At 40.9% G+C, this 9720-nt stretch overlaps 1 long non-coding RNA gene across 1 annotated transcript; it reads left to right on the top strand.

Moving 5' to 3' along the window:
- The first annotated feature begins 1868 nt into the window (after positions 1 to 1868).
- On the top strand, positions 1869 to 9498 carry LOC120411933. Its single transcript, XR_005604524.1, has 3 exons — positions 1869 to 2026; positions 2299 to 2411; positions 9187 to 9498. It is a non-coding gene; the product is annotated as an uncharacterized LOC120411933 (long non-coding RNA).
- The last annotated feature ends 222 nt before the right edge of the window (positions 9499 to 9720 follow it).

Here is a 9720-nt window from a genome sequence, read left to right on the forward strand (position 1 = left end):
ATAGTCTGGCTTTATAAATGGCCATTTTATCCAATATATATACAGGAGTTAAGTCTTTGTAACAGTTTTCTGTTTCCAGAGACACAACAATGTCTCCTTTCCAATTTGACACTATTTTGCATTGTCAAGAACAGCAAATCTTCTGGTGGGCAGGTGTTCTATTGAGGCTCCATCCCACAATGTTTTAGCACTAGATGTCTCCTGTGTTGGGCCTGGCAATTCCTGAGGGTGGAAATGCTGTCAAACAGAACCCAGCAGCACTGTGAGAGGGACTTTGTTGAGGAAACAGTCGAATAATCTCAGTCACTTCAGCATCTCATAGTGGATGATTTCACACAAAAATGTGAGAATGCATGAGGTCTCTTCCACAAATAATGAATATACAATCAATTGGCACCATCTGCCCCTCAAAGCACTGCTTGTGTGCATTATGAATGTACTATCCAAGAAAATAAAAGCATGAATGATCCAGTATATTTGATCTTTTGAAACGGAATTGACATTGAATACAAACAGTGCAAATATCTCCACCAGCCCTTTTCATGATTCCTCAGAAGCTCAGGTAATTGCAATGTCTGCCAGGAAAATCCACAACTTTATTGTGTCCAGGCTTTGATGCTTTGCTTCTTCCTAAAGCTACATCAGTAACCCAGATCTTACAGGTTCAGACAGTTCCCATGCTCTGTATTTGTTCCCAATTATCATAGCATGCCTCTCTCCGATTCTTTCTCTAGCTGTCCTTTTTAAGAATGCTTTTTGCAAAGGTAATAGTTTCGTTTTCATACAGAAAAGAAATCATTCATAGAAACACTTTCATAGATAACAGACAATGTATGAGAGGTTTATAAATTAACTAATAGCAGTCAGTATAGCTATCTGGTAATTATTACACCATGGGGAAAGGGCGATTTAAGACCCTGGTAACATGACAAGGAATCTTACTTCAAGTCTGTTCGTCCAAGTCAATAGAGACTGAAGGATATTACCTCCTCCTGTTTGGACAAGCTGTTTGGTGGCTTGCAAGGAAGCATTGACAGGCAGTCAGTGGCAGATTTACATGCATAGAAGTGGAAAAAAATACAGAAGAATTCCTTCATTCTTCCCTCTTCTACTAGGAAATACCACAGCTCATCCTGTTCCCATGCATCTGGTTTTCTGTTTTTTAAAAGGAAATACTTTATGGCAAAAAGCCTTTGCTTTCAAACCTAGAAACTTTATCACTGAGAAGAAGCCATGGTTTCTGTACAGGTAAGTAGAAGCCCACACTTGGCACTTTACATAGCACTGTCCATGGTTTCACCCCACGGGTTTCATCCCATATGTCTCATTGGAATGCTAATCCAAGACTGAGAAAGCCATCATCATATAGAAAAAATACAGATGGCAACACAGCAAATAGAACAAAATACAGAATGGGGAAGCCTCACTGCTAGAGTTCATTCCTCCAGGTTATGGTGAAGCTGGGGATGTGTGGGGGGAAACGTGTTAGGCGCCAAAAGCAATTGTACTGAACTTAAACCTGTTGCAGTGGGGGGGACAGAAACCAGCAAAGTGAGGCTAACAGCGAAGTTCGGCTTCTCTCCAGTTTTTTTCTGGGTAGAAGCGGATCTTAGTTGCCATGGCTGCCAAGAGCCAGTGATGCAACTCACTAAGAATAACTCTCACTGCTTAGAACGATACAGATCTTACAGATCGAGCAAAAATTAAGTCATTTCTTTTGTTATTTACCCACTTTCTGCCTCCTCCTCCAGAAATACTCCCAAAATGGAAGCAGGACTTTAAAGCAGAGGATATTTTTGTGATGATTTACACCTGACCTCCATCAGACACACCCTTAGATTTGCAGTCTCCCTTGCACAGACCCCTAGAAACAGGACAAAAATCTATGACAGATACTTGCAACCCACTCTGAGGTCTAGCCTCCAGAAGTCATTTTCAACTCACCATATCCATTAAGTTTAGTCAGAAAAAGCATTACATGTTTGATGGGAAAGGATCACGATTTACCTCAGGAATGAAAAGGGTGGTAAGTAGAGATGAATAAGAAATAAGATTTGAAATGCATATGTGATACAGTGAATCTTGTCCTGTATCAATCTGCTCAAGGCCACCTTTGCACAGCAACACAACAGCAATGCTAAACACTAGCTGTCCCTGCAAGATATGTTGAGATCTGCAGAGAAAAGACCTGTCTGCTGCTGCAACATGTTCTCATCATGAGCTTCTCTGTGAGACTGCATAGCTGGGGCATTCAGTGCATAGTCGTGAAGTAAACAGAATTTCTAATTTTCCTTTTAGCTCACCTTTACTATGATGTTGTCAACTGGAAATGAAGAAGGAAGGAGGCAATGAAGCAAGAATATTCAACCACAGCTGAGAACAGAAGAAGCTGGGGTAAATGCCAGCTACAGGTACAGAGGAAATGAAAGGAACATTTATAAATATGTCAATGAAAAATAAAAAGGAGGGAAGAAAGCAAGAAAAAAAAAAATCTATTTTAAAAATAACCAGGCACAAAAGCGTCTAGAGACTGTAATATACTGCTGGGGTTTAATCTGTTTTTCACAACAGAATAATAGCTAGGAAAGCTAAAGAGCTACACAGGCATAAAATTCTGCAGGCTTTTTGTACTTTATCAGTCATGAGTATTTGGTTAATGCAGAAGTCTGCACCACAGTTAGAGGGTGACTGTGGGACTGAATATTTTGGAGAAAGTACCTAGAAATCTATCTCTGCATAATTTTAATGTAAACCCTAAGTAAATTGCCTTTCTTAAAACTTCTCTTACTAGGAAAGGGAAGACATTAGTTACTAAATATTTGAGCTATGCTTACTTTGGAAGAGCTAGCAAATAGCTTCAAGTTAGAACTACTGCCTGTCCATGCTGCTATCTGCAGGCCTCAAATTAGTTTGTGACTATGAACAATCTGATGTAGTGGGTGGCATCCCCCACGTGGGGGAGGTTGGGACTAGATGGTATCTTCAAGGTCCCTTCCAATCCATGATTCTATGATTTTATGACACAGATTCATTTTGTAGAGGAGATTGTGTGATGTGCAGAGGGCATGGGTATAGGCTGGGGCTTTGGAAAAATCTGGATATATTTTGCTGAAGATGTAAATTAGTGACTCATCTTCTAGATCACCCAGCCTTTTTTCTGGCTTCCATCCCAATTTCTTCTTTCTTTTGTGCTTCCAACAGCTTTAAAATTGTGTGCTCCTACTACTGGTAACTGGAGCAGAAGCAGTTCTCATTGCTGCTCAGTACTCATGCCACTATACACTTATTCTCTCTTTTCCTTCTGTTATTGGCCTAAATATCTGGTATATATCTGTTGAGATAAAAAATTGCTAACTACCTATTAACCTTGCATAAAGCCTTCTTTGAAAGACACATCTTATGCAAAAGGGGGAAAAAACCCCAACATTTTCCCACTCAGTCTTTTGCCATAACCTCTACGAACCTTCTGAAGACAGTATCTGTAAAAACAGTTTATTCTGCCAGTGAATTTCCATGTATGCTTGGATTCTGTGCTGCTTAGTGAGATGACTTTTCAGTTGTGGTAGCAAACTTGTAAATGTACGCAAAGTCACGCAGAAACTAATTTCTTCCAGCTGTCTACCTCTTGCTGCATAGCAATGTCAAGATGCCTATTCTGGAAGAATGAGTGTACAGATGATGTGGGGTACCCTTAACATGGTCTACTTGAATCTACACTAAAAACTGCCTTCTATGCGTAAGGGGAAAATAGCCCCCAGGCTTAGCAAAACCAGTAAGAAGTCAAAACTTGGTTAATTGCCACTGGTTTCAAGACAAGAGTTGCACTACTGTGATCTAATGCAAGTATTACATGAGAGCTGGGTAGGAGACCAATGAGATTTAACTCATGACTGCATTCTGTGATATTTCCTAAATCTCTGGATATCTGAGGTACAGTCTAAATCACAGATATGGATTTTGGTGAAGCAGTTAAACAGCAAATTAACATATGGACTAGATTTATGTGGAAGTCCACAAAGGAGAGAGTACTGCCAGGCACTGCAATCCAGAGAGCTTGAGGGGCAGTGGAATGGGGCATGGATGTGAGGGGCGAAGTGCAGAGCCACTGAGACCTAAAGTAGGACAAATATTTACTTTAGCACCTTTATTAACAGTTATGAAGATTGCAAAATAAAGCCACATTCATTAAATTTGCAGATGATGTTAAATTGGGAGACATTATACAAGTCAGGATCAAGAAATATAATATAAAGCAGCTCAGAGAAATACGGGCTGAGAATAGCAAAATGAGATTCAGCTTGTAAAAATGCAAGCTAATGCATGCCACAAGGGAAGAATAACTTGGGCTGGAGGAAGCCACAAATCCAATAGAAGGCAAAAGCCTCAAGGCGACAGTGGGCAACAAATTACATAGGAGCATTCCCGACAGGATGGGTGCAAAGGGTAGCACAATTGTGGGCCCCAAATGCAGAGGCACTGGCTCATAGTCAGAGAGATTCAAGCCATCAGGTTTTATGCAGGATACCAATTTAGCTTCAAGACGAATATACGTGACAACCCCCTAAATCAGATGTATTTGTGAGGTGAAATTCTGACAGATAGCTTCTGGTGTGTAAATTGTCTCTGGTGTTTGGGATACAGAATCTGAGGGCAGGCAAAGCGGAGTGAGCTTAGAGACGAGAGTGATTCAAGGATGGTGGAAAGCAACAAACAAAGGACACTTCCATGACCTAACTGTGTATGACACTGAAGGAAAGTCCTACAAATGCCTGAAAAAAGTGCAATTACATTCTGCAAAAGAATCACATGTAGTCCTGTTGTCATCTTTATTAAGATGCAAAAACAAAAAAAAATTAATATTTAGTAGCGTAAACTAGTTATAATATCTGGAAGATCTTGTGGAATGTTTTTTGAGTAGAGCTGATGAGCAAGATAACTTTGGAGAACCAGTCCTACACTGATAGGACGATGATGACAGAAAAAATCTTTTCCTTCTTTGATACCTATATTAAGTTTAGAAGATCTGTGTCACAGCTGTGTATTCTGATATTTACTTTTGTGAAGCAAACAGCAATTCAGGAAAATAAAAACAAAAGCAGTAAAAGAAGAAGAAACTTCTAAGGAATTGGCATTTAAGTACAGGAGCAATGTTTAAAAAAATAAGAAAACACTAAACTAAAAAACACCTTGTAGACATCATGTTGTTAACTAAAACTAAAGTGAACCAATGACAATAATAAAAATAAAGTTGTTGAATTGCTTCAGAGTTCATTCTGGAGGAAAATCAGGAAGCTGTGGGGAGGTTACACAGGGGAATGAGATCAAAGATAGATTAATATCCTACATGCCCAAAGGTTGCATATGCCATCTCATAATAGATACTGCAAGAGTGAAAATGACCACTGGGGATAAAAGGAAATTACTGAAACAGAAGGACATTCAGAATTATAAATTATGCTATATGGAAAACTGTATGACAAAATCTAGAAGACACTTAATATATGTTCAGTTCAACAACATAGGTTACTACAGAATGCTAAATACAAAATTAGCAAGGGTGTTTATGAACTCCTTTGGTTTCTAACCAAGCTAATCAGGTTCATGACAAGAAAGCAAGATATTTTTTTCCTGGGCTTTCAAGTTTACTCAGTTTAAGAGTTTCAGTGAAGTTGAACAAATAGTGTGATAAAATTTGTATCCATGAGTGGGTGTGTTCTTGATTTGTCTGACATTATTTATGCCTTGCTTAACTATTTCTGGATTCAGAAGTGAATGGAAACACACCCCATGTTATGAAAAAAATGTCCCCAAGCACATCTCAGCTGGAAAAACTTATCATAAGCATTTTGTCTCAAATAATCTTGGATGGTAGATTTGAAATTTTAATCTGAAAATCCAAGCCACTAGCATATCTGCACTCAGTGGAATAAGTATGTGAACCTTGAGGTTGATTTTGTGTTATGCATGTGCGTAACTTTATGCCTGACAAGTGGTCCATTGCCTTCAGCTCAGAAGGGAACTCACTGGAGCTCCCAGCAGCAGGTGGAACAGAGCTGAGGAACGCTTCTTTGTCACATCCGAGTAGGTCCCAGCCCCTAGTGAGACCATGCTGCCCCTCCCTGTCCTCGGGCACATTTCACAGTAGGGTAGGGCCTTTCCAAATGCAGTTCACAATCAAAAGCTGACCCTGGGGGAAAACAAATCAAGCTTTTATGTATTTTTCAGATAGTTAGAAGCAGTTCAGGCTTGTTAAACAACGGAAAGAATTTCTGCAGAATTCATCAAATATGAAATAGAATACATGACAATGAAAATGTAACTGATTTCTAGAGCTTACTTCATTTTCCCTACTGCTTTCCCTGCAGAATAAGGCAGCAAAGAGCTGCAAGCTACTATACCTTTTGTATATCCTCAGTGAAATATTCACTAAGCTCAGGCAGAAAACCACTGACATTAAGGGGGCTGCAGGGGTGTCAGTGAGAGCACAATTATAAGTCAGTGTGTTACACAGTCATCTCAGGGGGACTAATTTGGCCTGCAGGTCTTTATTGCTGCTGATGGTAGGCAAAATGGGGAGAAGCTAAGGCTGACAGTAAAAGCCCACAGTGACTTTGCAGGAATGGCAGATACAAAATCCATCTTTTTGTTTGTAAGCTAGGCCTGTTTGATGAAAAGACAATAAACATGGAGCTATTTTTACAAATACACTTTTTTTTCAGAACAGAGATGAATTTAACTATACCTCGCACAAAGCTCTTGCCAAAATCTCCCTGTTTTCTGCTCCTGCAGGGAAGTTTTCTGAAGTCAGGCTGTAACTTTTATCTCTCTTGTTTTAGCCATGAATTAGGGTCAGTTATAACTAAGAGCTTTAGAGAGCCCACTGCTCCTGCACCAGGATATGATTTTAAATGGTTTCTAGAGAAAAGATACTGAGATTTATGATTCAGTAGTTTGATTAGAGGATCATTAGCATGGAGGTACACGATGAGACATTGGGGCAGAGTAGAAAGCACGTAGGAGAAGGTCCTTCTAGAGAAGGTTGCAGCAGGACAGGGAAGAAGACATAGAAACAGGCTGATGTTCTTCACACAAGTGGTACGTGTTCATTTATATATCATTAATGTATAAATCCTGATATAGTATAGAGACTTTAAGAGGACAGATCCTGCAGGGCTGAAGCCCGGCGTGCTCCCATACTCAGCTGTGTGCAAACCTGAACTCAGACTCAGCAGAGATCGCCCACCTATCTCTCTTGCTCTGCTCAGGATTCCCCTGGGAAGAACACAGAAGTATTTGCTTTGCCTTACAGCAGCTGATACGGTATTTGGAAATGAGGAGGAGAAAGACACAAGGTCACAGGAGGAGTACACTTGGCAAATAAGCATGCCCTTGGGTATCCTATGAAGTACAACCTGTAGATGTTCCTAGGCATTTCAGAAGAGTAGTTACAGTCAGTTGCAGAGTTACTTCAGCTGGAAAGTCATAAGGTTTGAAAGATGACTTTGGGCCAGCTATACCCTGGTCCAGAAGGGTATCCCTTTAAAAAGTGTAGAACCTTGGAAACTACAATTTGGTGGGCTCCCTATCTAGCCCCACCTTCTTTTCCATAATAAGGAATGAGGCAGAGAATCCCACAGACAAGCACAATTCAGAGCCTTCAAAAATAGAGTTTCTCATTAGCTTCAAGAGAATCAAGTGCTTTAAGACCGTCTGAGATTATGAAGAGTTCTGTTTATCATTCTAATCTTATGGATAAATCTACATGCAAAATTCCAACACAAGTGCACTTAATGATGCCATATTGTTGGGGTTTCAGTTTAGTCTTAGTTTTTTTTTCTGTTGAAGGAATTTTCTCCCATATGCATGTTGCTAGGGGACAAATAGCTGTACTTAAGAAAGACAAAAAGGGGGATGGGGTGGGCCTGGCTACTCCTTTGTCTACACCTGGGTGTGGGGTCAGTTCGCTCTGAGCGTCCGGAGAGAGAAGCTGCAGAGAAAGGAGCTGCTGTCTCTTTCTTTTTGGCCGTTCTTTCTTCCTGCTGGAAACAACGCCGGGATCCCAAAAGCCACTTTCCCTGCCCTGCTGGAGACCAGGCTGTGGCTGCCCTGCCCCGCTGCTGCTTCGAGCTTTCGCTACGCTGTAGCCCTGCTCGCCCTGCCTGCCTGGGCTTCCGTGGGGTTCTCCCATCTGGATACATCTCGTCTGCCACCCGGGATTTGCGTTCGTCCCTGCCGTTCCAGCCTGCCGTTCCAGCCTGCCGTTCCAGCCTGCTGTTCCTGAGAGTCCGGGATCGGCTGCCCAGGGGTTTGTGAAGCCTTTGTCCCATCCCTTCCCGAGATCCCAGGGCACCAGAGCCGCGGGTTTCCCGAGCTCGCTCCGGAGCGCCCCCTGCAGCCGCGGGGGAACCATCGCACCTGCCCTGCTCACCGGGAGCCGCCAGCGCCCCTGCCGGCTGCGAGCGGAACTGCACCCGAGGGGAAAGGGGCCCGACAGCCGAGAAGGCTGGGACTGGGTTTGTGATTGCTGTTACTGCCATAGTTATTGTTGTTTTGTTTGACTGGTTATATACATACATATATATATATATATATATATATATATATATAGTAAAGAACTGTTATTCCTATTTCCCACATCTTCGCCTAAAGGCCCTTGATTTCAAAATATAATAACTTAGAGGGAAAAGGGGTTATATCTGCCACTTCAAGGGGGGGCTTCTGCCTTCCTTAGCAGACACCTGTCTTTCAAAACTGAGACACATGTAAATATGACCTATGCATTAATATGATTCAGCAAGGGAGGGACAAGTCCTAAGGAAGAAGGATGTGATACTGTTTTCTCAGTTGTTACAATTGCTGTTCCTTTTGGTTTCCCTGTTATAATTAAGAAGATTACTTTTTTTATTGATACTCCTTATTGTATGTATCTGGAAACAGGAAAAAAATTAATGTCATGCTCTCCACGTAAAAGTGTAGAGAAGTTGTTGGAAATAACGATGGAAAAGTGTTTCTGTTTCTTGGGTGTTTTCCTATGGCAGTACTAGGCCACATTGGATTGCACTTGGACCCATAAAAGTAACTTATGAAGTAAGATAATTCATTAAAACGTGGGCAGTGGGAGGGAGAGGATGAGAGAGAAAAAATCCTGTTCATTCAAATTTGAAAATTACTTTTTTCTTTTAATAGGATGACACACCAGAATGAAGATCGATCACAGTCTTCTTTACGGGTAAATTTCCACCTTAATGAAGTGGGTTCATCACCATATTGTTACAACAATCCTTCATTTTTACCCACCGTTCCACTCCTTTTTTGACTTTTGATTGAAAGGATCATGCTGCAGTGTCCCACGTGATAACTGTATTAGTTAGGGTAAGTAGCTGATCTATTACCACAGGATAATACAGTCTGAAGGCAGTTTAATAGGGGCTGGCAGATTTCAATATTATTAGAGGGTCATAGAGTGTCTGACATTTCAATTTGTTACCAGACCACTCATATCACTAGGGCAATCATTAAACATAGACTCTAATAAGGTTTCTGCTTTGTAGGGTCATTCATTATTGACAAGGAGAAAAGAAATAAATACCTTCCCAGGGGCAGCCTCAGTATGTAATAAAGTAAAAATCATCTGAGTCTGGAACCATATTTTCTAGATTTGCTGGCAAACCAAGCATTACATTTTCAAATTGAACCAAATGAAGGACTACAGATAAAAAC

This window comes from Corvus cornix, chromosome 1A (genome assembly GCF_000738735.6).
Source record: "Corvus cornix cornix isolate S_Up_H32 chromosome 1A, ASM73873v5, whole genome shotgun sequence".
In the NCBI taxonomy this organism is placed as follows: Eukaryota; Metazoa; Chordata; class Aves; order Passeriformes; family Corvidae; genus Corvus; species Corvus cornix.